The sequence below is a fragment of the Aquarana catesbeiana genome, linkage group LG01 (assembly GCF_042186555.1).
Source record: "Aquarana catesbeiana isolate 2022-GZ linkage group LG01, ASM4218655v1, whole genome shotgun sequence".
Taxonomy (NCBI): domain Eukaryota; kingdom Metazoa; phylum Chordata; class Amphibia; order Anura; family Ranidae; genus Aquarana; species Aquarana catesbeiana.
This window is the reverse complement of record NC_133324.1, coordinates 292,499,270-292,522,374: the sequence shown is the minus strand read 5'-3', so window position 1 is coordinate 292,522,374 and position 23,105 is coordinate 292,499,270.

The window sequence follows — 23,105 nt, the reverse complement described above, 5'->3', positions numbered from 1 at the left end:
ATTTCACCACCACAGTTACATACTTCAGCATATATGCCGAAGCGTGGGGGCAGCAGTGGGTGGAGGAGCGATTTGCTACTGCCTTTTGTGGGAGGATGCCCCCATGCTTCGGCATATATATATATATATATATATATATATATATATATATATATATATATATATATATATATATATATATATATATATATATATATATATATATATATATATATATATATATATATATATATATATATATATATATATATATATATATATATATATATATATATTATATATATTTATTAGGTAGGCACAGGTTGCGTTAAATGTTTTATTTTTTACTATGTTTTGTTTTTGTATTTGCTTTGCAGGTATGGTAAGTATTACTGTTATACTGTAATGTTACTTTGTTTCTTGTTAACCATCATTTGCTTAGCAGGTACGCCATTCAGTTGCAGCGCGGATTTATTTATCTTGACAGCAACAAAGTTTGCTCCCACGATACATAACGCCGTGACTCCAGCGCTGTCGGAGGTAATTTCACCACCACAGTTACATACTTCAGCATATATGCCGAAGCGTGGGGGCAGCAGTGGACGGAGGAGTGATTTGCTCCTGCCTTTTGTGGGAGGATGCCCCCATGCTTCGGCATATATAAACGGTGCATGTATGCCCATCATTAGAAGTGGGTGGATGAAGGGAGGTATTCTAATGGTGGTCATACCCACCGATCAATATCTTTTTTTCGTTCAGCCCACAGGCTGCATGAAAAAAAAGTTTACAATATATGCCCAACAAGGACCAGCAACGTACTGGTATGTTGCTGGACTTTGAGTGGTTATACTAGAATGATGCCTGCTAATTAGCCTCTAGAATCCCCCCCACCATCTTCCATGTTTTTCTCTGGCTCTCCTGTCCCAACAGGGAACCTGAGAATGCAGCCGGTGATTCAGACAGCTGACCATAGAGCTGATCAGAGACCAGAATGGCTCCAAACATCTCTATGGCCTAAGAAACCGGAAGCTACGAGCATTTCATGACTTAGATTTTGCCGGATGTAAACAGTGCCATTGGGAAATTGGGAAAGCATTTTATCACACCAATCTTGGTGTGGTCAGATGCTTTGAGGGCAGAGGAGAGATCTAGGGTCTAATAGACCCCAATTTTTTCAAAAAAAGAGTACCTGTCACTACCTATTGCTATCATAGGGGATATTTACATTCCCTGAAATAACAATAAAAATGATTAAAAAAAAAAAAAAATGAAAGGAACAGTTTAAAAATAAAATAAAAAAAAAAAAAAAAAGCACCCCTGTCCCCCCCTGCTCTCGCGCAAAGGCAAACGCAAGCATCGGTCTGGCATCAAATGTAAACAGCAATTGCACCATGCATGTGAGGTATCACCGCGAAGGTCAGATCGAGGGCAGTAATTTTAGCAGTAGACCTCCTCTGTAAATATTTTTTTTTTTTTGCACAAAGTTGTCACTAAATGATATATTGCTCAAACATGCCATGGGAATATGTGAAATTACATTCTGTTGCTTCTCCTGAGTACGGGGATACCACATGTTTAGGACTTTTTGGGAGCCTAGCCGCATACGGGAACCCGAAAACCAAGCACCGCCTTCAGGCTTTCTAAGGGCGTAAATTTTTGATTTCACTCTTCACTGCCTATCACAGTTTCGGAGGCCATGGAATGCCCAGATGGCACAAGCCCCCCCCCCCCAATGACCCCATTTTGGAAAATAGACACCCCAAGCTATTTGCTGAGAGGTATAGTGAGTATTTTGCAGACCTCACTTTTTGTCACAAACTTTTGAAAATTGAAAAAAAATTTTTTTTCTTGTCTTTCTTCATTTTCAAAAGCAAATGAGACCTGTAAAATACTCACCATGCCTCTCAGCAAATAGCTTGGGTTGTCTACTTTCCAAAATGGGGTCATTTTGGGGGGTTTTGTGCTATCTTGGCATTTTATGGCCTTCGAAACTGTGATAGGTAGTGAGGAGTGAAATCAAAAATTTACGCCCTTAGAAATCCTGAGGGCGGTGATTGGATTTCGGGGCCTCGTATGAAGCTAGGCTCCCAAAAAGTCCCACACATGTGGTTTCCCTGTACTCAGGAGAAGCAGCAGAATGTATTTTGGGGTGTAATTCCACATATGCCCATGGCATGTTTGAGCAATATATCATTTAGTGACAACTTTGTGCAAAAAAAATATAAAATTGTCACTTTCCCGCAACTTGTGTCAAAATATAAAATATTCCATGGACTCAACATGCCTCTCAGCAAATAGCTTGGGGTGTCTACTTTCCAAAATGGGGTCATTTGGGGTAGGGGGTTTGTGCCATCTTGGCATTTTATGGCCTTCAAAATTGTGATAAGTAGTGAGGAGTGAAATCAAAAATTTACGCCCTTAGAAATCCTGAAGGCGGTGCTTGGTTTTCGGGGCCCCGTACGCGGCTAGACTCCCAAAAAGTCCCACACATGTGGTATCCCCATACTCAGGAGAAGCAGCTAAATGTATTTTGGGGTGTAATTCCACATATGCCCATGGCATGTTTGAGCAATATATCATTTAGTGACAACTTTGTGCAAAAAAAAAAAAATTTGTCACTTTCCCGCAACTTGTGTCAAAATATAAAATATTCCATGGACTCAACATGCCTCTCAGCAAATAGCTTGGGGTGTCTACTTTCCAAAATGGGGTCATTTGGGGGGGGGGGGGGTTTGTGCCATCTGGGCATTTTATGGCCTTCAAAACTGTGATAGGTAGTTGTCAGGCTAGGAGCATATAACAGGTAACAGTTCAGGTGTTCTGATTATGCAAAAAGTTCAAAGAACAAGAGCACATACCATGAGCAGGTCTGAGCAGAGCAGGTCAGCTGGGACTTGTAGTTCACCGCTGTAGATGTAGGTAGAGGTTTGCTGGACCTTGTAGTTCACCGCTGCAGGTGAGGATAGATGTCTGGTGCTTGTAGTTCACCGCTGCAGATGAAGGTACTAGTAGAATCAGGCAAAACGTAGTCTAGGCAAGCTGGGTCATACACAGGAAGATCAGAGTCCAAACGGTAACAAATCAGAAGCAAGCAAACAGGGTCAAACGAGCCGGGTCATACACGAAATACACAGAGCAGATATCAACTGGATCAAACACAAGGTAAACTCTAACACGAGCAATGATTGAATGCTGATGCAAGTTATTTAAAGGTGAGCTGGCCAATCATTGTTGTTTCCCAGGTAAAGGCTGTGTCAGATGAGTTGTGCTGGGTCCTAAAGGGATCCTAGTACTGACAGTAGTGAGGAGTGAAATCAAAAATTTACGCCCTTAGAAATCCTGAAGGCAGTGATTGGTTTTCGGGGCCCCATACACGGCTAGGCTCCCAAAAAGTCCCACACATGTGGTATCCCCATACTCAGGAGAAGCAGCTGAATGTATTTTGGGGTGCAATTCCACATATGCCCATGGCCTGTGTGAGCAATATATCATTTAGGCCCCTTTCACACTGGGGCGGTGGGGGCGTCGGCGGTACAACAGCGCTATTTTTAGCGCTGCTGTACCGTCGTTCTTGCAGCGGTATTCGGCCACTAGTGGTGCGGTTTTAACCCCCGCTGGCGGCCGAAAAAGGGTTAAAATCCCTCGTACAGCGCGGCTATAGCCTCGGTATTGCCGCGCTGTCCCATTGATTTCAATGGGCAGGAGCGGTTTAGGAGCAGTGAATACACCTCTCCTTCGCGGCTCCAAAGAAGCGGTTTGCAGGACTTTTTTCACCGTCCTGCCAGCGCACCGCTTCAGTGTAAAAGCCCTCGGGCTTTCACACTGAACAAACAGCGGAGGCTGTTTAGGGGCGGTTTGCAGGCGGTATTTTTAGCGCAATACCGCCTGTAAACCGCCTCAGTGTGAAAGGGGCCTTAGTGACAACTTTTTGTAATTTTTTTTTTTTTTTTGTCATTATTCAATCACTTGGGACAAAAAAAAAATAAATATTCAATGGGCTCAACATGCCTCTCAGCAATTTCCTTGGGGTGTCTACTTTCCAAAATGGGGTCATTTGGGGGGTTTTGTACTGCCCTGCCATATTAGCACCTCAAGAAATGACATAGGCAGTCATAAACTAAAAGCTGTGTAAATTCCAGAAAATGTACCCTAGTTTGTAGACGCTATAACTTTTGCGCAAACTAATAAATATACGCTTATTGACTTTTTTTTACCAAAGACATGTGGCCGAATACATTTTGTAATGAAATATGAGTGGTGTATCCGCGCAACAGAACAGAAAATTAAAAAAGTGGAGAAAATGGAAAAAAATGGAAATAATGGAAGAAATCGCATAAAGGACTGCTGCCTCCACAGATGTGATTTCCACCTAGGTGGAAAAAACAGAAGGTAAGTGAAGGGTTAGTGTGTGGGTGTGGCGCTGTCCTAATTTATAGAAATACTTGGTAAATTGTGTGTAGCCAAATCCCATATATAAAGTCGCATAAACCAAAATTGCAAATAAAAGAAAATTCAACGAAAATAAAAACAAAACATAAAACAGCAAAGTGACTCCCTTTGGAGTGTGTAGGTGTAACGTTGTCCTAGTGGAGAAAAAAGTGGAGAAAATGGAAAAAAAATGGAAAAAATGGAAGAAATCGCATAAAGGACTGCTGCCTCCACAAATATGATTTCCACCAAGGTGGAAAAAACAGAAGGTAGGTGAAGGGTTAGTGTGTGGGTGTGGCGCAGTCCTAATTCATAGAAATACTTGGTAAATCGTGTGTAGCCAAATCCCATATGTAAAGTCGCATATAAAGTATAAACCAAAATTGCAAATAAAAAATTCAACGAGAATAAAACCAAACATAAAACAGCAAAGTGACCCCCTTTGGAGTGTGTAGGTGTAACGTGGTCCTAGTTTAAAAAATACTTTGTAAATCGTGTGTAGCCAAATCCCACATGTAAAATCGCATGTAAATTATAAACAAAATCGCATATAGCAAATTTAACGGCTAGGTTGGCCCCCTTTGAATTGGGGGAGGGGGAAGGGGAAGGGGAACAGGGGATGAAATCAAAAAATGACTTTAGCCAAAGCTATTCCATCCGCATAAAAACCCCATATAGTGATTGACAAACATAACATTGCTGAATAATTACATAGGTTAAATTGTGACTAGTGCTCAGTGCAATTTAAGTGAAAAACTTGACATCTTTGTAAAACAAGGCAGGTATTTGTATAAATCTTGGTGACCAGGTGCTCGTGTCTTGTGATCATGCGGACACTCACCAGCTTCTTTAACCCCTGCGGGGGTAATGCGCAGTCACAGTGTATGCCACTGTGCGGCAATCCACAGGCAGTTTCTGGGTCACGGTGACGTTTTAGGCAGCTTCTTTAACCCCTGCGGGGGTAATGCGCAGTCACAGTGTATGCCACTGTGCGGCAATCCACAGGCTGTTTCTGGGTCACGGTGACGTTTTAGGCATAAGAGAAGAAAGAGGAGATTCCATAGCGTAAAACCATAAAACACTCTTTATTGAACGCAGATGACAGAATGGTACTCACATTTAAGCAGTTTATAATAGGCAACCAAATGTCATCAAAACAGGAGAGCGTCAGATTTAGGTTGGTGATCCTCTGGGAGATGATGCAAAAGCGTCAGAATAGGTGCAGCCTTTGTACTGCCCTGCCATATTAGCACCTCAAGAAATGACATAGGCAGTCATAAACTAAAAGCTGTGTAAATTCCAGAAAATGTACCCTAGTTTGTAGACGCTATAACTTTTGCGCAAACCAATAAATATACGCTTATTGACTTTTTTTTACCAAAGACATGTGGCCGAATACATTTTGTAATGAAATATGAGTGGTGTATCCGCGCAACAGAACAGAAAATTAAAAAAGTGGAGAAAATGGAAAAAAATGGAAATAATGGAAGAAATCGCATAAAGGACTGCTGCCTCCACAGATGTGATTTCCACCTAGGTGGAAAAAACAGAAGGTAAGTGAAGGGTTAGTGTGTGGGTGTGGCGCTATCCTAATTTATAGAAATACTTGGTAAATTGTGTGTAGCCAAATCCCATATATAAAGTCGCATAAACCAAAATTGCAAATAAAAGAAAATTCAACGAAAATAAAAACAAAACATAAAACAGCAAAGTGACTCCCTTTGGAGTGTGTAGGTGTAACGTTGTCCTAGTGGAGAAAAAAGTGGAGAAAATGGAAAAAAAATGGAAAAAATGGAAGAAATCGCATAAAGGACGGCTGCCTCCACAAATGTGATTTCCACCAAGGTGGAAAAAACAGAAGGTAGGTGAAGGGTTAGTGTGTGGGTGTGGCGCAGTCCTAATTCATAGAAATACTTGGTAAATCGTGTGTAGCCAAATCCCATATGTAAAGTCGCATATAAAGTATAAACCAAAATTGCAAATAAAAAATTCAACGAGAATAAAACCAAACATAAAACAGCAAAGTGACCCCCTTTGGAGTGTGTAGGTGTAACGTGGTCCTAGTTTAAAAAATACTTTGTAAATCGTGTGTAGCCAAATCCCACATGTAAAATCGCATGTAAATTATAAACAAAATCGCATATAGCAAATTTAACGGCTAGGTTGGCCCCCTTTGAATTGGGGGAGGGGGAAGGGGAACAGGGGATGAAATCAAAAAATGACTTTAGCCAAAGCTATTCCATCCGCATAAAAACCCCATATAGTGATTGACAAACATAACATTGCTGAATAATTACATAGGTTAAATTGTGACTAGTGCTCAGTGCAATTTAAGTGAAAAACTTGACATCTTTGTAAAACAAGGCAGGTATTTGTATAAATCTTGGTGACCAGGTGCTCGTGTCTTGTGATCATGCGGACACTCACCAGCTTCTTTAACCCCTGCGGGGGTAATGCGCAGTCACAGTGTATGCCACTGTGCGGCAATCCACAGGCAGTTTCTGGGTCACGGTGACGTTTTAGGCAGCTTCTTTAACCCCTGCGGGGGTAATGCGCAGTCACAGTGTATGCCACTGTGCGGCAATCCACAGGCTGTTTCTGGGTCACGGTGACGTTTTAGGCATAAGAGAAGAAAGAGGAGATTCCATAGCGTAAAACCATAAAACACTCTTTATTGAACGCAGATGACAGAATGGTACTCACATTTAAGCAGTTTATAATAGGCAACCAAATGTCATCAAAACAGGAGAGCGTCAGATTTAGGTTGGTGATCCTCTGGGAGATGATGCAAAAGCGTCAGAATAGGCGTGGCCTATTATGTATGACTAAAATTGAGTTTATTGGATTTTTTTTATAACAAAAAGTAGAAAATATCATTTTTTTTTCAAAATTTTCGGTCTTTTTCCGTTTATAGCGCAAAAAATAAAAATGGCAGAGGTGATCAAATACCATCAAAAGAAAGCTCTATTTGTGGGAAGAAAAGGATGAAAATTTTGTTTGGGTACAGCATTGCATGACCACGCAATTGGCAGTTAAAGCGACGCAGTGCCAAATTGTAAAAAGTGCTCTAGTCAGGAAGGGGGTAAATCCTTCCGGGGCTGAAGTGGTTAAAAAAAAATTTTTGAAAAAAAATGCTAAAAAACGCCAACGCGGAAAAACACTAATAAACGCTAAAAAATTCTATTGCAAAAACATTGAAAAAAGTTGAAAAAAGTTAAAAAACTCACTGCAAAGCTACTGGCGTTTTCATAACGGTATTTTAACGTCCAGTGTGCATGAGGCCTTAAAGTCATCCAGCTCACTTGATCTCTGCCTTCACCCTTGTCAACATCACAGAGACTTTCTCCTGCGTTCCTGTTGAAGACTTGCTCGGCTGACGTTCCTTTGTGGGGAGGGGCCAGGACTGAGCGAGAGACAGCTGAGCTGCCTATTGAGGAGACGCACACCATACCCTCACAAAAAATATCATACTTGCCATGGTTAGAGCGGTGCACTGACGCACCTATATATTGTGAGTACCCCTTTTGGGGAGAGTATCTATATCTTTTACAAATTTTAAAACGGTATTATACTATGTCGTTTTTTTCTTCCCATCTATATACTCTTTACTGCATTGGAGCCTGGAATCCTGTGATCTACTTAGAACCCGGGGTGGTTCACAAGCATGGTTTGACTTTGTCACACGCTCCGGTCACACGCTCTGAGGTGAGCGCATTACCTTTGGGGTTACCGAATCGCACCATTGCATGGTCTGTGGCACTTTGAGAGTTACTAGCAAGTTGATTGTATCACCAGTGGACATCACGTTTAGGCACCTTTATACCTTTTGTGGGACTTCATAGTGCACTATATTTTTTGGTTCCATTGAGGACTTTTTTACACATGAACTGTGTGACACCAAATTACTTTTTGTTTTGTGTTTTTTGCACTTAGCACTTTTTACATGCTCATATATATATTTATATTGTAATAAGTATGTTTATTTGCACATTTGCACTTTATACGTTTATATTTTGCACATTTGAGCAATATTGTCATTTAGTTATGCATATTGGCACATTTGCACTTTGATGCGTTTATATTCATTTATTCATTGCATCTAGTAATGCTGTGATTCAGTTATGCTTAATCTGTCATATTTCATATTTGATATTGCATTTATACTTTGCTGCGTTTATATGCATTTGTCAATTTTCACATTTGTATTCAGAGTATTTATCTATTATTAGGTCCGCTTACCTTGTGGAGGTATTGTGTTTCCCACATCCACATGCGTTTATTTAGACGCAGTTGTTCTATCATGCTATAATTTAGTAGCATGTCTAACACACTCTAGCGCAGCGTAATCCTTTTTACATTTGTCATTTTGCATGCGTATGAGACGTGTTTAACACACGCAGCTGAGTAGTGCTTTACTAAGTTTTGTGTGGCTCGCTGTATCTTTCCCATCGTTGACGTTCCTTTTGGCTCCTGATTCTGCTTGCTGTAGTATTACGTTTATCTCTGGCTCTCTGACATTTGCTTGGCTGACTACTCGATCCAGTTACTGAACTCTGGCTTGTTTTGACTACGCTTACTCTGTTTACCTTATTATTATTATTATTATTATTATTATTAATAAACAAGTGTGATTTAACCATTCTTCTGTCTCGGTCTGATTCATGGTTCCTGATAGTAGACGAAGGCCATGAATTCAGAAGATACAGTCAATCCACTCGTTGGTAATATTTTTTCCAGGTTGGATGAGCAAGATCACCGCATGGATCAGTTTGCCATAGTGTTACAAACGCTCTTGAGTTGCATGGCTCACCTGGAAATTCCCACTGTGGCTGCTCTGGCACAACCTGAGTTGCAGGCTGTCCCTGCTGCTGCGCCAGTCTCTGTGCAGAAGCCCACCTTGAGAATTACCTCTATAAGAGGTATGTCTGGTTCCGCTCCGCTTCCCCAGCGATTTGGAGGCGATCCAGTTCAATGAGAGGGTTTCTCAACCAGGTTGAGATATACTTTGAGATGCTGCCCCAGGCATTTCCCACGGACAGAAGCGAAGTAGGTTTTGTGATATCTTTGCTTTCTGAGAGAGCCTTGGCCTGGGCAAACCCTTTATGGGAGACGCAAAAACCTGTTGTCTTGAGTTACCCTGACTTTGTAGCCTCCCTTAAAAGGGTATTTGACATTCCCGCACGCTCCACTTCTGCTGCCAGATGCCCCATGTCCATCAAACAGAGTACGAGAACTGCTGCCGATTACACCATTGAATTCCGTACTCTGGCAGCAGAGGTTGCTTGGAACAATGAGGCCCTCATGGCTGCTTTTTCTCATGGTCTCTCGGATTCCATCAAGGATGAGATAGCAGCCTGAGATATACCCACTGAGCTGGAGAAGTTGATCACGTTTGCCATCCTCATTGACTCCAGACTCTTAAAAGAGAAAGACTCTCTTTTAAGGAGCGCTTGCAGAAGCCTCCTGTACATTTGCCTCACCTCACATCAGTCCCACCCGTGCCTCCCTCACCTCCCATGCCTCCTGGTACCGAGTCGGTCAGTGAAGATGAACCCATGCACTTGGGCTTCTTGCATCTTTCTGCGGATGGGATAGCCTTTAGGAGGAGGGAGAGATTGTGCCTTTATTGTGGCCAGGCAGGTCACTTTTTGAAGTCTTGTCCTACCCATCCAGGGAATGCCTGAACCTTGAGGTCCTGTCATGGACAGATCTTAGGTGGCGTTGTTTCATCCCCAGTTATCCAGAAGGATAAGCCCCTGGTTTCGGTCACCCTTTCTTGGGTTGAGTCATCCATCGAGAAACAGGCTCTAATTGACTCTGTGGCTGCAGGCCTGTTCATTGATGCTGCCTTTGTATCAAAGCACTCGATTCTGCTGCAGTGGCGTGATAAGCCACTTCCCATTGAAGCTCTTGACGGGAGACCTCTACAGCCTGCCCATGTGACTCATGAGATGGTTCCATTGTCCATGGCCGTAGGGGCTCTTCACCATGAGATAATCCAATTCCAAGCTATTTCCTCGCCTAGGTTTCCACTGGTTATTGGTTATCCTTGGTTACAGAGGCACAACCCCTCTTTTGATAAGCTCCATGCTGAGGTTCTCTCCTGGTCACCACAATGCAGTGAGACATACTTAAGAAGCTGCCCACTTCTTTTTGCTCGGGAGATCTTTCGCTTACATGGGCTACCCAAGGTGATTGTCTCGGACAGGGGTAGTCAGTTTGTCTCCCGGTTCTGGCGAGACTTTTGTGCACAGTTGGGAATTCAGCTTACTTTCTCCTTTGTGTATTACCTGCAGTCTAATGGGACCGCAGAACGCGCCAATCAGTCCTTGGAGCAATTCTTACGTTAATATATATTTCTGACCATCATAACAATTAGTCAGAACTATTACTGTGGGCAGAGTTTGCTCACAATAGTGCCTTGAATTCTGCTTCCCGATTGTCCCCGTTTATGGCGAATTATGGTTTCCAACCTTCCATGTTGCCTGACTCGTTTGTTCCGCAGAGTATTCCTGCGTTATAGCAGCATCTCCGTGGTCTTTGTTCCACTTGGGCACAAGTTCAGGAGGCTTACAATAGGTACAGACTCCATGCTGACCGCAGACGCCTGTCTGCAACTTCCTACCAGGTTGAGGACAGAGTCTGGCTGTCGTCTCACAATCTCCGACTTAGTGTTCCTTCTTTGAAGTTCGCACCTCGTTTTATTGGGCCTTTCCGTATCCTTCACAGGATTAACCCAGTGGCTTATGCCTTGGACCTTCCTCCTAGTATGCGCATCTCAAATGTGTTTCATGTCTCCTTATGGAAACCTTTGATCTGCAATCGCTTTACCACCTCGGTGCCACGTCCTCACCCTATACAGGTTGAGAACCGTGAGGAGTATGAAGTACAATCCATTGTTGACTCCCGTAGGTTCCATGGGAGCATACAGTACCTGGTGCATTGGAAGGGGTACAGTCCGGAGGAACGCTCTTGGGTCTCATCCTCGGACGTACATGCCCCTATCCTCCTCCATGATTTCCATAGACGTTTTCCCCATCAGCCCGGTGGTTCTCCGAGGGGGAGGGGTCATTGAGGAGGGGGTACTGTCAGGGCTGGGCTCAGCCCTTCCTTCTCTGAGCTGGCCACTCAGCTGTCGGCTAATTGCCAGCTCCCATCTCTCTCCACAGTTACCCAGCTGTTGTTGATTCTGCTCGTCAGTCCTGCCTACTTAAAGTCATCCAGCTCACTTGATCTCTGCCTTCGCCTTTGTCAAAATCACAGACTTTCTCCTGCGTTCCTGTTGAAGACTTGCTCGCCTGACGTTCCTTCTGGCTCCTGATCCTGCTTGCTGTACTACTACGTTCATCTCTGGCTCTCTGACATTTGCTTGATCCGGACTACCTGATCCGGTTACTGAACTCTGGCTTGTTTTTACTACGCTTACTCTGTTTACCTTATTATTATTATTATTATTATTATTATTAATAAACAAGTGTGATTTAACTGTACTTCTGTCTCGGTCTGATTCATGGTTCCTGATAGAAAGGATATGGATCCCCGCACAGCAGTCATAACCCCTCTTGATTTCTTAATATTATTAGCAAAGAATTGTTGGGGAAATGTGCGATGGCTACAGGAGGGGGCTTTACCTTGTGCAAAATGTGTCTCCTGCACACATAAAATGTCTGCTTTTAGGGGCAGGGCTTCCTTCCATAGGCTTGTGTGACGAAACCGGGTGTCAGATCCCTGCCCTCCTCGCTAACTTGCAACAAAAGACCAGCCAACCTCATACCACGCTGTCACTTACGTAACAATGCCACTCTCAGCTGCGCCCAGCACAAAGATTTTCCAGCTTGCGGGACCACAATCTAGGTGCGAGCAGCCTGAGAGTGATTGTCACTGGGCTAATTACACAATTAACCCTTTAACTACCACCACCCCCGTTTAAAGGACCGAGCCGGGGGAGACTCGTAATTTTAGCAATACCAATTATAATTTTAGAATAAGCGTCTGCCACACACACTGCCACCACAGACAGGTCTGCTCAGAGTCTTACTCTACAACAGTAGCGCCCTTCAAGAGGCAGGTTCATTTATAGCTTGCATTAAGAGTTTTAAAGACAAGGTTAACACTTTTCAACATAAGGGTTTATTATGAAAAGGTCAAAGTTGATGCAAATAAAACATTTACAGAAAAAAAATGTTTAAAAAAAAAAAAAAGACAATATACAGCCACAAAGAAATAAGTTAGAATTGGGAAGGAAGAATACTTGCAATTAATGCCCGAGTGTTGATCTGAGTTCGATCGATGATATATAATCGGTTCTCAACTTGGCAGATGTTTCTTCTTGGATGGTAAAAAGAGAACTGACCATTGTCTTGGCATCTCCTCTTTTCTGTCAAATCAAAGGGGGTGTTGACAGCGACCAGTAACCAATCGTCTGGTCATCTTGTTTAGGGGTTGGTTGCTGGGAGGTGTCTACACTCATGACCAGGTAGATTTTGTGATACATATTCATATATCTGCATCTATAGTGTTCACAGACTGCAAATATCCATATTATTATTCAGTGTGAGATTTCCTTCAAAACAAATCTAAACATGTCATATCTCCAGTGTATAGTCTACTTAGGAGGAATAAGGGGTACCAGTGGTTTCCCATATGACCTGACATCTGGACTTGAAACGTTACAAATTATCTGAGGAAACTAAATATGTCCATATTATGGCTGTGCTATTACTAAGTCGGAAGTTATGAAACATGCTGAAATTTCATACTTATTCCACTGTTTTAAGCTTGATGTGTATTCAGACATTTTACAACTGGGGCCTGTTGGGTCTCTGAATGGAGAGGGTGACAGTTTTACGACAGGCCGGAACACTCTGCCCTTTCAACAAGCTGTTTTTTACTGACCTAGCCTGGTTCTGTTTTCTCTGTTGAGATAACTTTATCTGTTGAACTTAAAAAGCTTTGAATTCCTAAGACAAGGGAGGAGGGAGTTCAGATTTCTCTGTAATGTACATGGTTAGCCAAGCTGTTATGGCTGCGTTCCACACAACATAGCAGCTAGCTACAGCTTTTCATGTCAAGTACGTGATATCGTTACAGCTTGATCCCTTACACAGGCTATTAAGCCCCTTCACATTAATGGAGGTTATACAAAGCATCATTGTTATAAAAAAAAGAAAAAGTATGGCTCCGGGGACCCGAAGGTGAGGTTCAAATGAGTTTAAGTATAATCTAACAAATCACTACAGCCTTAGTTTAAGTTTCAGTATAGATACGCTTTAAACAAACCAGTTAAGAGAAAAGAAATAAAACAATATATATTTAAAAGAACGTAAGGTGTGTTTGGCACACAACGTATCGGGGTATGTGTGAAAAGGTACAATTGCGTAATAATACAACATAATAATTACACCACGAGGTAGATATATAACAGGTTACTTAGGCACCTATAGGGCCTGCTGCCAATAAACATGCAGATAAAATTCAGTACTGTCCCTGATACTTTTTTTATTTGCACTAACATACAGTTTTTCAGGACAAGCTTTGTCCCCTTCTTCAAGGTCCAAGCAGTATTGATTCACAATTTTTTAAGCAGCATTTTAAAGAAGCTTGTCCTGAAAAATTGTATGTTAGTGCAAATAAAAAAAGTATCAAGGACAGTACTGAATTTTCTCTGTCACAATTGCACTAATACGGCTACAATCAAATCAAATAAACATGCAAAAATGATTATTACAACAATATATAGTTACTGAACACCTATGGGAGGGGGTGTTTAGAGCTTCTCTGAGAACGGTTGTCTCCTGCCCCCAGCTGGGGGGTTTGGTTAATTATACCCCATATTTGCAGTTGCTCGAGGCCATGTTGAGATTGGTAGGTTATTAGAAGCATTGTCGGAAAACCCCAGCGATAATTAACTTCACGCTCCCTTAAGATTGCAGTTTCGGGTGCAAATTCTTTCCTTCTTTGAGATGTTGCTGGCAAAATATCCTGGTAGAGTGCTATGTTGGCATAGGGGGGAGGTAGCAAACGGTTTTACCTGGCTGCACGCAGCAGACGTTCTTTCATATGGTAAAAGTGTACAGTACTCTGAACAGAATATCTCTAGGGATTGTGTCGGGTAGGTGGGTCGGTTTTGGAACCCGATGTGCTCTGTCCAGTAGCATATCCCTTGGTGTTAGGTCTGGGATGAGTTTGAGGAAAAGTTGGTGTAGATAAGCAATCGGATAATTTTGCTTCACCACCTCAGGGATACCCCTAAGTTTGATATTATTTTGGCGGGAGCGGTCCTCGAGGTCTGCCACTTTAAGTTGGAGTTTGATCATTTCCGTTTGTTCCTTTTATGCGTCTATCAGTTCATCATGCGCTTTGACCACTTCTCCTATCTGCGATTCTAAGGTATCGGTGCGGTCCTCAATATAGTCAATGCGATTGGTTAAGTGAGAAATAGAAGTGCGCAGTTCTTTATGCAATCCAATTTGCAGTGATAGTAGCATTGCTTTCAATGAGGTTTATGAGGCTGGAGCATCAGAGGCAGGGAATGCAGCTAGTGGTGTCCTGTGCTGTGTCAGCTTGTGGTTGTGAGGAGTCTGCCCAGTGGTATTTCCTGGTCTGTGGAGGCTTATGGGGCGAATGTGCTGGTGACAGAGCCATTCTCTTACCTCTGTCGGCAGAAGAAATAGTAGCTGCGTCTTGTGATGTCTCCTCCATCGCATCTGGGAGCTCCCGCTCTGTGTGCTCAGCTGACGTGTGTGTAGGGGAGGAAGAACGGCCGTTCTCAGCACCATCTTTCCCTCATTACCCTGCCTGCATGGTGAAGTAATGTGTGAGGCGGCGCTGTGCTGATGTCTGATTTTTCTTGCGGGACATAGCCTGTGAGGTGCCCGCTGTCTTCCCCTCCTGGATGGAGGTGTTTTCGGCAGTTTTAATTGCTTCTAGCCGCTGCTATCACCCTCGGTAATGCAAAGAGGCCAGTTCAGGCAGCCATCACGCTCAGTGGCTAGAACACGCCCCCTCACACAGGATGCTTTTACAGCTGCTGTTAGGGGCGTCTGACATTTTCTTTAACTGCCGCCCTCTAAATATCCCTCCCTGTTAGCCTATGTGTCCATGCACACATAAAATTTCAGTGGCATTTGGAGGCATAAGCATTTAGGGGCAGTAGAAAAAAAACAGCCTGTGCATCCAGGAGCAGAGGCTGTTGAGCTGTAAAAATGAAAAACACCAAAAAAAATGCTGCTAAACACTGCTAAACGCTGCTAATCAAGTATTGAGCCGCGTTTGGTGTTTTTAGGCGTTTTTATATCATAGGGAGTGTTTTTACTGAAAAAAACGCCCAAAAATGCGGAAGAACGGCCATTAACACCCATAAACACTATTCAAAAATGCGGCTAATAGCACATTTTTAACGCTGCTTTTTCCTGGTAGCAGTGCTGGCATTTTTTAAACATCTCGTATGCATGAGGCCTTACAGTCAAGAGTTTTTCAGTACACACTGAGGAAACCATTAACCAGTGGATTTAGCAGGAAGGTCTTGCCACCTTATATATATATATATATATTAGTGTATGCAAGTGACTGCAGTAACCCCGAATGTAAACCCTCACATATACCCAGTAAAGTGAACAGCCTCAGATGATACACAGAGATGAAACAAATCTCCCTATATACGTTTTACGTTTTACATGTATATCTGCTGTCTTCATCTGTATATATCCTTTAGAAAGTGCTCTTCGTGTTAAAGTTTTTCTCTTCCTGGTTAGCACTGGGAGTGGATTACTGGCATACAGCCAAGACAGCTGATTGGAGGAAAGGCACACACCCCCACTCCGCCAAGAAAGACAGGAATGTGCAGAGGTCTGTGTAGTGATCGAGTATATTGGGTGGATATAGTGTAGAGTGGGTATGATAATTAATATTTAGGTATTATTATAATGATGATGATGTAAGTACTCTTCCGCAGCAACCCAATTCTTCCAGAGAGATGCACTTTATTGACTTCCAACACAGAACAAAGTCCAAAGTCCACAGATGACAAAAAGATCCGACAGAGTAGATATAATTCAGAACCCCATGTCTTAGGTCCGAGTGTGCATACACAGACAAGCCTCTCTCATACACAGACGAGCCTCACTCCCCAAAACCTATAGACTGAATGCCGTGTTATATTCACTAAATATTGAATGGCTGAGCAATTTGATTGGCCGTTTCAATTTAGGACTTTGATTAGCTTTAGTCTTTCAAACAGACAACAACCCCCAGCCGTGAACAGCCGTGAACCACCCCAATTTGCACTCCCGCATAGCAACATCAACAAGTCCCCTTTAGATATGTGTATACCACCTGAACACCCTTTTGAATACCTTTTGGAATACCTACATTCCTGCATATCAACAAGCCCCCCTGATAAATTAGCCCCACAGGAGGGAGCCTCCACTAGGCCAACCCAAAACACTCCTTGATCCCATTGTTACCCCCTCAAGTCTAATTACCATCCATAAATATTTCTTCTATGGTCCTTTAAACAATGTACCTTTTGAAACGTTCAATTAGGCTAACAGCCCATACCTCACACCCCTAGGTAGACTTGCATGAGACTAACACATCAAAGGGTTTTCAGCTGTCCCCTTGCTATGTTAAAATTCAGTTGGACAATGCAACTGAATTTCTGGTCAGCATGGCACTCCAATACAATATTATACATAAATTGGCCAACATATTACAACATATACCCCAACTTGGGTCGGTTCTAACTACTAGAACTGACCCATAAAACAAACAACAAAAAATATCATTATGATTTATGGTACTGGATGCTTTACAATGGCTCATATAAAATATGAAGTTGAAACTGGTTACATCTCTCTTCGCCAGCCTCTAAAATATCCCCACGAAACAGTTTATAACTTTTAGACCATGACTAGAAAAGGACTTGGTAAACATCAGTGGCCCATATAGCTGTTAGGCCTTATTATATCACATCAAGATCTTGAATATTGCGCAAAGACGAGCTGATGTCACAGTCCATCCTTTGGTCTGACTTCATCACATCTCTCACCATCTCACTGAAAGTAAACTTGGTATGCTCTGGGAACTCCAATCCACAAGTCCAGGATTCTCTCATCTCCAGGCTCAAGCTTTTCATTTTTAAAGATGCTTTTACGCAAACACTCTACTTTCATCTTTATAGTAAGAAGAACCATCAATGTACCAGCACTCACTTTCAAGGTCAAAAAGGTTTGGATATGGCAGTAAAACTATCTCCTTGCACTTGACATTCATGAGTCCATCTTTGTTGATTGCCAGTCAAAATTTGCTTTTGTAATTTGCTGTAGGCCGACCCCTCATTGCCTTCAATAAAGCAGTTACTTGGATCATTCAGTCCACAATTACACCTGAATGGTATACCAACATATACATATAGATATACCCCCACGCGATGGTTCAGATAGAGTCATCAGTGTTTATCAGATCTTCTATCCAAACAAAGCGGCAGTGGAAATTCTTGCTAGTATCTTCACCATGAAAGGTAAAAAGGTCTTTTTCATCCATATATGTCATAGCCTTTAGCATATTATAAACAACTGAATCAACAAAGTTTCAAATCATGACTAGAGTGATGAATTTCACTCACCCCTCTTATAAATTTAGGAAAACCACCCAACATACTAAAATTTATGCTATGCCAAGCCATTGTGCAGCATCTCACCTTAGATGTCAAATATATTGATCAATACGCATTATGTAATATGTACTGATGTTATGAAAATTATTTTAGGTTAAAATGCTTCTCTTTGGTTTTAAGATAAAGTTCAGGAAATAAAACATAAAGAAAATAAAAAAATGAAAAGCAAAATATATCAGGAAAAGGGAGAAAAATTAAAAATTAGGGCGTTGAAGAAAAAAGAAAAAAAAGGTCCATTGCTTGATGAATTTCGAGAGAGTCCATGAATGCTTTATAATTCCATGTATAGTGATATATTGTCTATTCAGCATTTCTCCCATAATTCTCCCCCACTATTCAATTTCAGACTGTGCTTCTGCTATTCACATGCAAGCATCTTCAGACGTCCCTGAAAGACAAAACTCTCCAACAAAACTAATTAGCAAGGTCTTTAAACGTAGTTTGAAGTTAAAACAAAACACTATTTACACATATACAGTTTAGAGCTAATTCACCCCCACTGCTAGAGAAGTGTCATTTGCATTCAAAGACAGATCTGGAGAATGTACATCTTGTACCCCCTTCAACTGCTGTAATAATTTATCACGTTCCCCTCTTATCTTGTCATACTCGATTTTCAGGTGGTCATATTTCTGTTTTAACTGAGAAAACGGTATCCAGTTCTTTGACCTTTTCTTATTATTATTTGGGTCAGCTCTGTTTTTCATATTAATATCACCTATGTTTGACCCGGAGTGTCCTCTCTGGGTGTTATCATAGGATATTATCTTCTGATCTTTATGCTCAGTATTTGTCCTAAACAATGTGGCTAAATCAACTTTGACAGCCTGCTCATTTGACTTTCTCCATAAATGGTCTGCTCTCAACAATATGTCTTTTAAATCATGAGGATTTGGGGTAACTAATAAAATATTTTGTTTGATATCTTCAGAAACATACTCATATGTATCGAGCCCCCACGCTCAAATGCAAGATTATTACCGACCAATAATTCCATAATAGTTGCTATCCTGTGTGACAATTCATAGGGAGATTCATTTTGCATTTGTTGGATCTTTCCATGAATAGTAACATCAGAACGTACACCATACAAAACACATAATAATTCCAGTAATATGTCCCTTGTCCTCAGAGGCTGAATACAGATTTGTTTAATTCTCATCCAAAGACCACTTCCTACAGAATGTTGCAAAACTCTTTCTAAGTCAGATGGGTTGAGATTGTACATATCTCTGACTTGCTGCACATCACAAAACCATTTTAAAAATCTGTTTAAATCATGGTATGGAACCATTCCTATTTCTTTAAGAATTGCGTCTAATAATTTTGATTTCAAAGGCTTCATTACAAGTTGAACTTCACCTGTATTATTATTATTGTTATAAACTGTGGTAGTCACAGTGGGGGCAGCTGGTAATGGATTATCAGATTTAATATGAGGTTCTGTTTGCTGCAGATTGCTGAATCCAAGATTTGATGCATATCTGCATTCCTGAGATCTCTTCTCTAATTCCATAATTCTTAATTTTAATCTCTCATTTTCCTCTGATAATTCATCACAACGTTTAGATTTCTCAAGTAAAGCTTCTCCAATGGTAACTACATGCAATTTTAAATTTACTGTCTCAGTGTCTGATTGGTTTTGTAACCTCTCACAAACATCGTTGCTATTATCAACTGCCTTCTGTAACTGGGTAATTTCCTCAACCTTACCTTTTAAAGAACTTTCCATTGTTAAACAGCAAGATAACAAGCCCTGTATAATACAACCTTTTCTTTTACTTTCTGAAATATTGCTATCAAAAACATTTTTCTCTAAAAATTCCTTCATCATAGTCCACGTCTGCTTACATTTTTCTGGAATTTCATAAGGACCACCATGGCGCTTAATACATTTTAATACCCATCTGTTAACTTTATCAGAACTGACACTAGCTTCACACTGAGTAAGCATTTTGACTATATTACTGATAATTAAAAAAAAAAAGAAAATATTTTACTCACCGCATTAGTTACTCCTTCAGCTTCCACTTCAGGTCTTCTGGTACATGACACTGTCCTTTTTTTGTTGTTGTTTCCAGTCTCCAGAGAATAATTCTGGGGTTCCCAACTTGTTTAAATTTGTAGATCAGACTCTCTTATGTCACAACCAGACATTAGAGTCACAGCACAGCTCTTGGTTCTTCATCAGACTTCTGTCCACCTCACAGGATTGTTGTCACCACCGACTTCTGTTACTAAGTCCGAAAATGCTCTTCTGGTCACTTGATTATTATAGAGGACAATCCGGGTCACGGCACCAGTGTAGTGATCGAGTATATGTAGTGATCTGGTCTATTAATATATACTGTATATAGTGTAGTGATCGAGTATATTGGGTGGATATAGTGTAGAGTGGGTATGATAATTAATATTTAGGTATTATTATAATGATGATGATGTAAGTACTCTTCCGCAGCAACCCAATTCTTCCAGAGAGATGCACTTTATTGACTTCCAACACAGAACAAAGTCCAAAGTCCACAGATGACAAAAAGATCCGACAGTAGATATAATTCAGAACCCCATGTCTTAGGTCTGAGTGTGCATACACAGACAAGCCTCTCTCATACACAGACGAGCCTCTCTCCCCAAAACCTATAGACTGAATGCCGTGTTATATTCACTAAATATTGAATGGCTGAGCAATTTGATTGGCCGTTTCAATTTAGGACTTTGATTAGCTTTAGTCTTTCAAACAGACAACAACCCCCAGCCGTGAACAGCCGTGAACCACCCCAATTTGCACTCCCGCATATCAACATCAACAAGTCCCCTTTAGATATGTGTATACCACCTGAACACCCTTTTGAATACCTTTTGGAATACCTACATTCCTGCATATCAACAAGCCCCCCTGATAAATTAGCCCCACAGGAGGGAGCCTCCGCTAGGCCAACCCAAAACACTCCTTGATCCCATTGTTACCCCCTCAAGTCTAATTACCATCCATAAATATTTCTTCTATGGTCCTTTAAACAATGTACCCTTTGAAACGTTCAATTAGGCTAACAGCCCATACCTCACACCCCTAGGTAGACTTGCATGAGACTAACACATCAAAGGGTTTTCAGCTGTCCCCTTGCTATGTTAAAATTCAGTTGGACAATGCAACTGAATTTCTGGTCAGCATGGCACTCCAATACAATATTATACATAAATTGGCCAACATATTACAACAGTCTGCTCTTAGGCCTCTTGCACACTGCAGCTTGAAAATGCTCAGTACAGCTTATTTTTTTACTGAGCTAAAATATAGCCTAATAATTGTAATGTGCCTATGCACACAGGCGTGTAAACAAGCACTGTGTATTCTTCAGTAAGAAAAAAGTAGAAAAATATGCATTTTTGGTCAGTAATTTACGCCTCGTTGGGGAAGCGATACAGGCTGAGGGGGAGGCCACTCATTCGTGGCCACCCCCTCACGATCACTCCCCACGAATGAAAATCTTCCTCTGCTGCTGTAATGTAAACAGCGGCAGAGGAAGTGATGTCATCTCTCCTCGAGGCGGTCTTTTCGTTCCGGCGCCGAGGAGAGAAGACATCAATGTGAGTTGCACCAACACTACACTTTCAGTAGAACACACTAGGCACACTTTTCACCCCCATCACCCCCCGATCACCCCCCGATCACCCCCCTGTACCCCCTGTCATAGTGACACCAATAGCAGTTTTTTTTTTGCATTAGTGTCAGTTTGTGACAGTTATAAGTGGTAGGGCAATTAGGGTTAGCCCCCTTTAGGTCTTAGGGTACCCCCCTTTAGGTCTAGGGTACCCCCCCTAACCCCCCTAATAAAGTTTTAACCCCTTGATCACCCCCCGTCGCCAGTGTCACTAAGCGATCATTTTTCTGATCGCTGTATTAGTGACAAAGGTGACGCTAGTTAGGGAGGTAAGTATATAGGTTCGCCGTCAGCGTTTTATAGCGACAGGGACCCCCATATACTACCTAATAAAGGTTTTAGCCCCCTGATTGCCCCCTAGTTAACCTTTTCACCAGTGATCACCGTATAACTGTTACGGGTGACGCTGGTTAGTTAGTTTGTTTTTTATAGTTTATTATAGTTTCAGGGCACCTGCCGTTTATTACCTTATAAAGGTTTAACCCCCTAATCGCGGTGATATAAGTTAAGTTTGGCTACTGGCTTGGCTGACTATCCGTTCCGGTTACTGAACTTTGGCTATGTTTTGACTATGTTTGTTCTTTTAACTTTTATTATTAAACAAGTGTGATTTAACTGTACTTCTGTCTCAGTCTACTTTCATGGTTCCTGACACATATGGATAGTTAATTTTCAACATACAGCTAGCGAAAAAATTAAACTCAATGTAACATTAATCCTCAATATAAATAACAAGATTTCTAATAAAAATATACATAGTTATTAATAAAAAATAAAAGATAAAAATATTAATCTAACCAATGTATCCCATGTGTTATGAAGCATGTCTGGATAGAGGCATGCCCAACATAGGACATACTCACTCGAGATAGATTGATATGATAGATTAAATAAAAAATATATATAATAATTTTATTGAAAAGACAATAAAATCCCCCAGAAAAATAAGATCAATCACAGAACCCCAACTTAATGTCATATACTATACCCAAATATAGGAGGCAGGTTAACTACATAAAAAAGAGGTAAAAAAAAGGGGGAACCAATATGGTGACCCCCTTAAAAGCAATCAAAAACCCCAAATGACAAAAACCCATATTCAGAGAGCCCGAAACGTATGTTTTATAAATAAACAAACAATACATCATCTCATTTTAACGATTACTTACTGTAGAAAACATTGAAGGTCAAACTCTTTATTTAGACCCCCGGCAATAAAGTCCCCAATTGGTGTATTCACCAGGACTCACATTTGCTGATTTCTCTAATATAGTTACATCCTCTCCAGTGGTGCTTAGAGGCCTCTATCCCCCAAAATTGCATCCCTTCCAGATTCTTATTGTGCTTGTCCCTAAAATGAA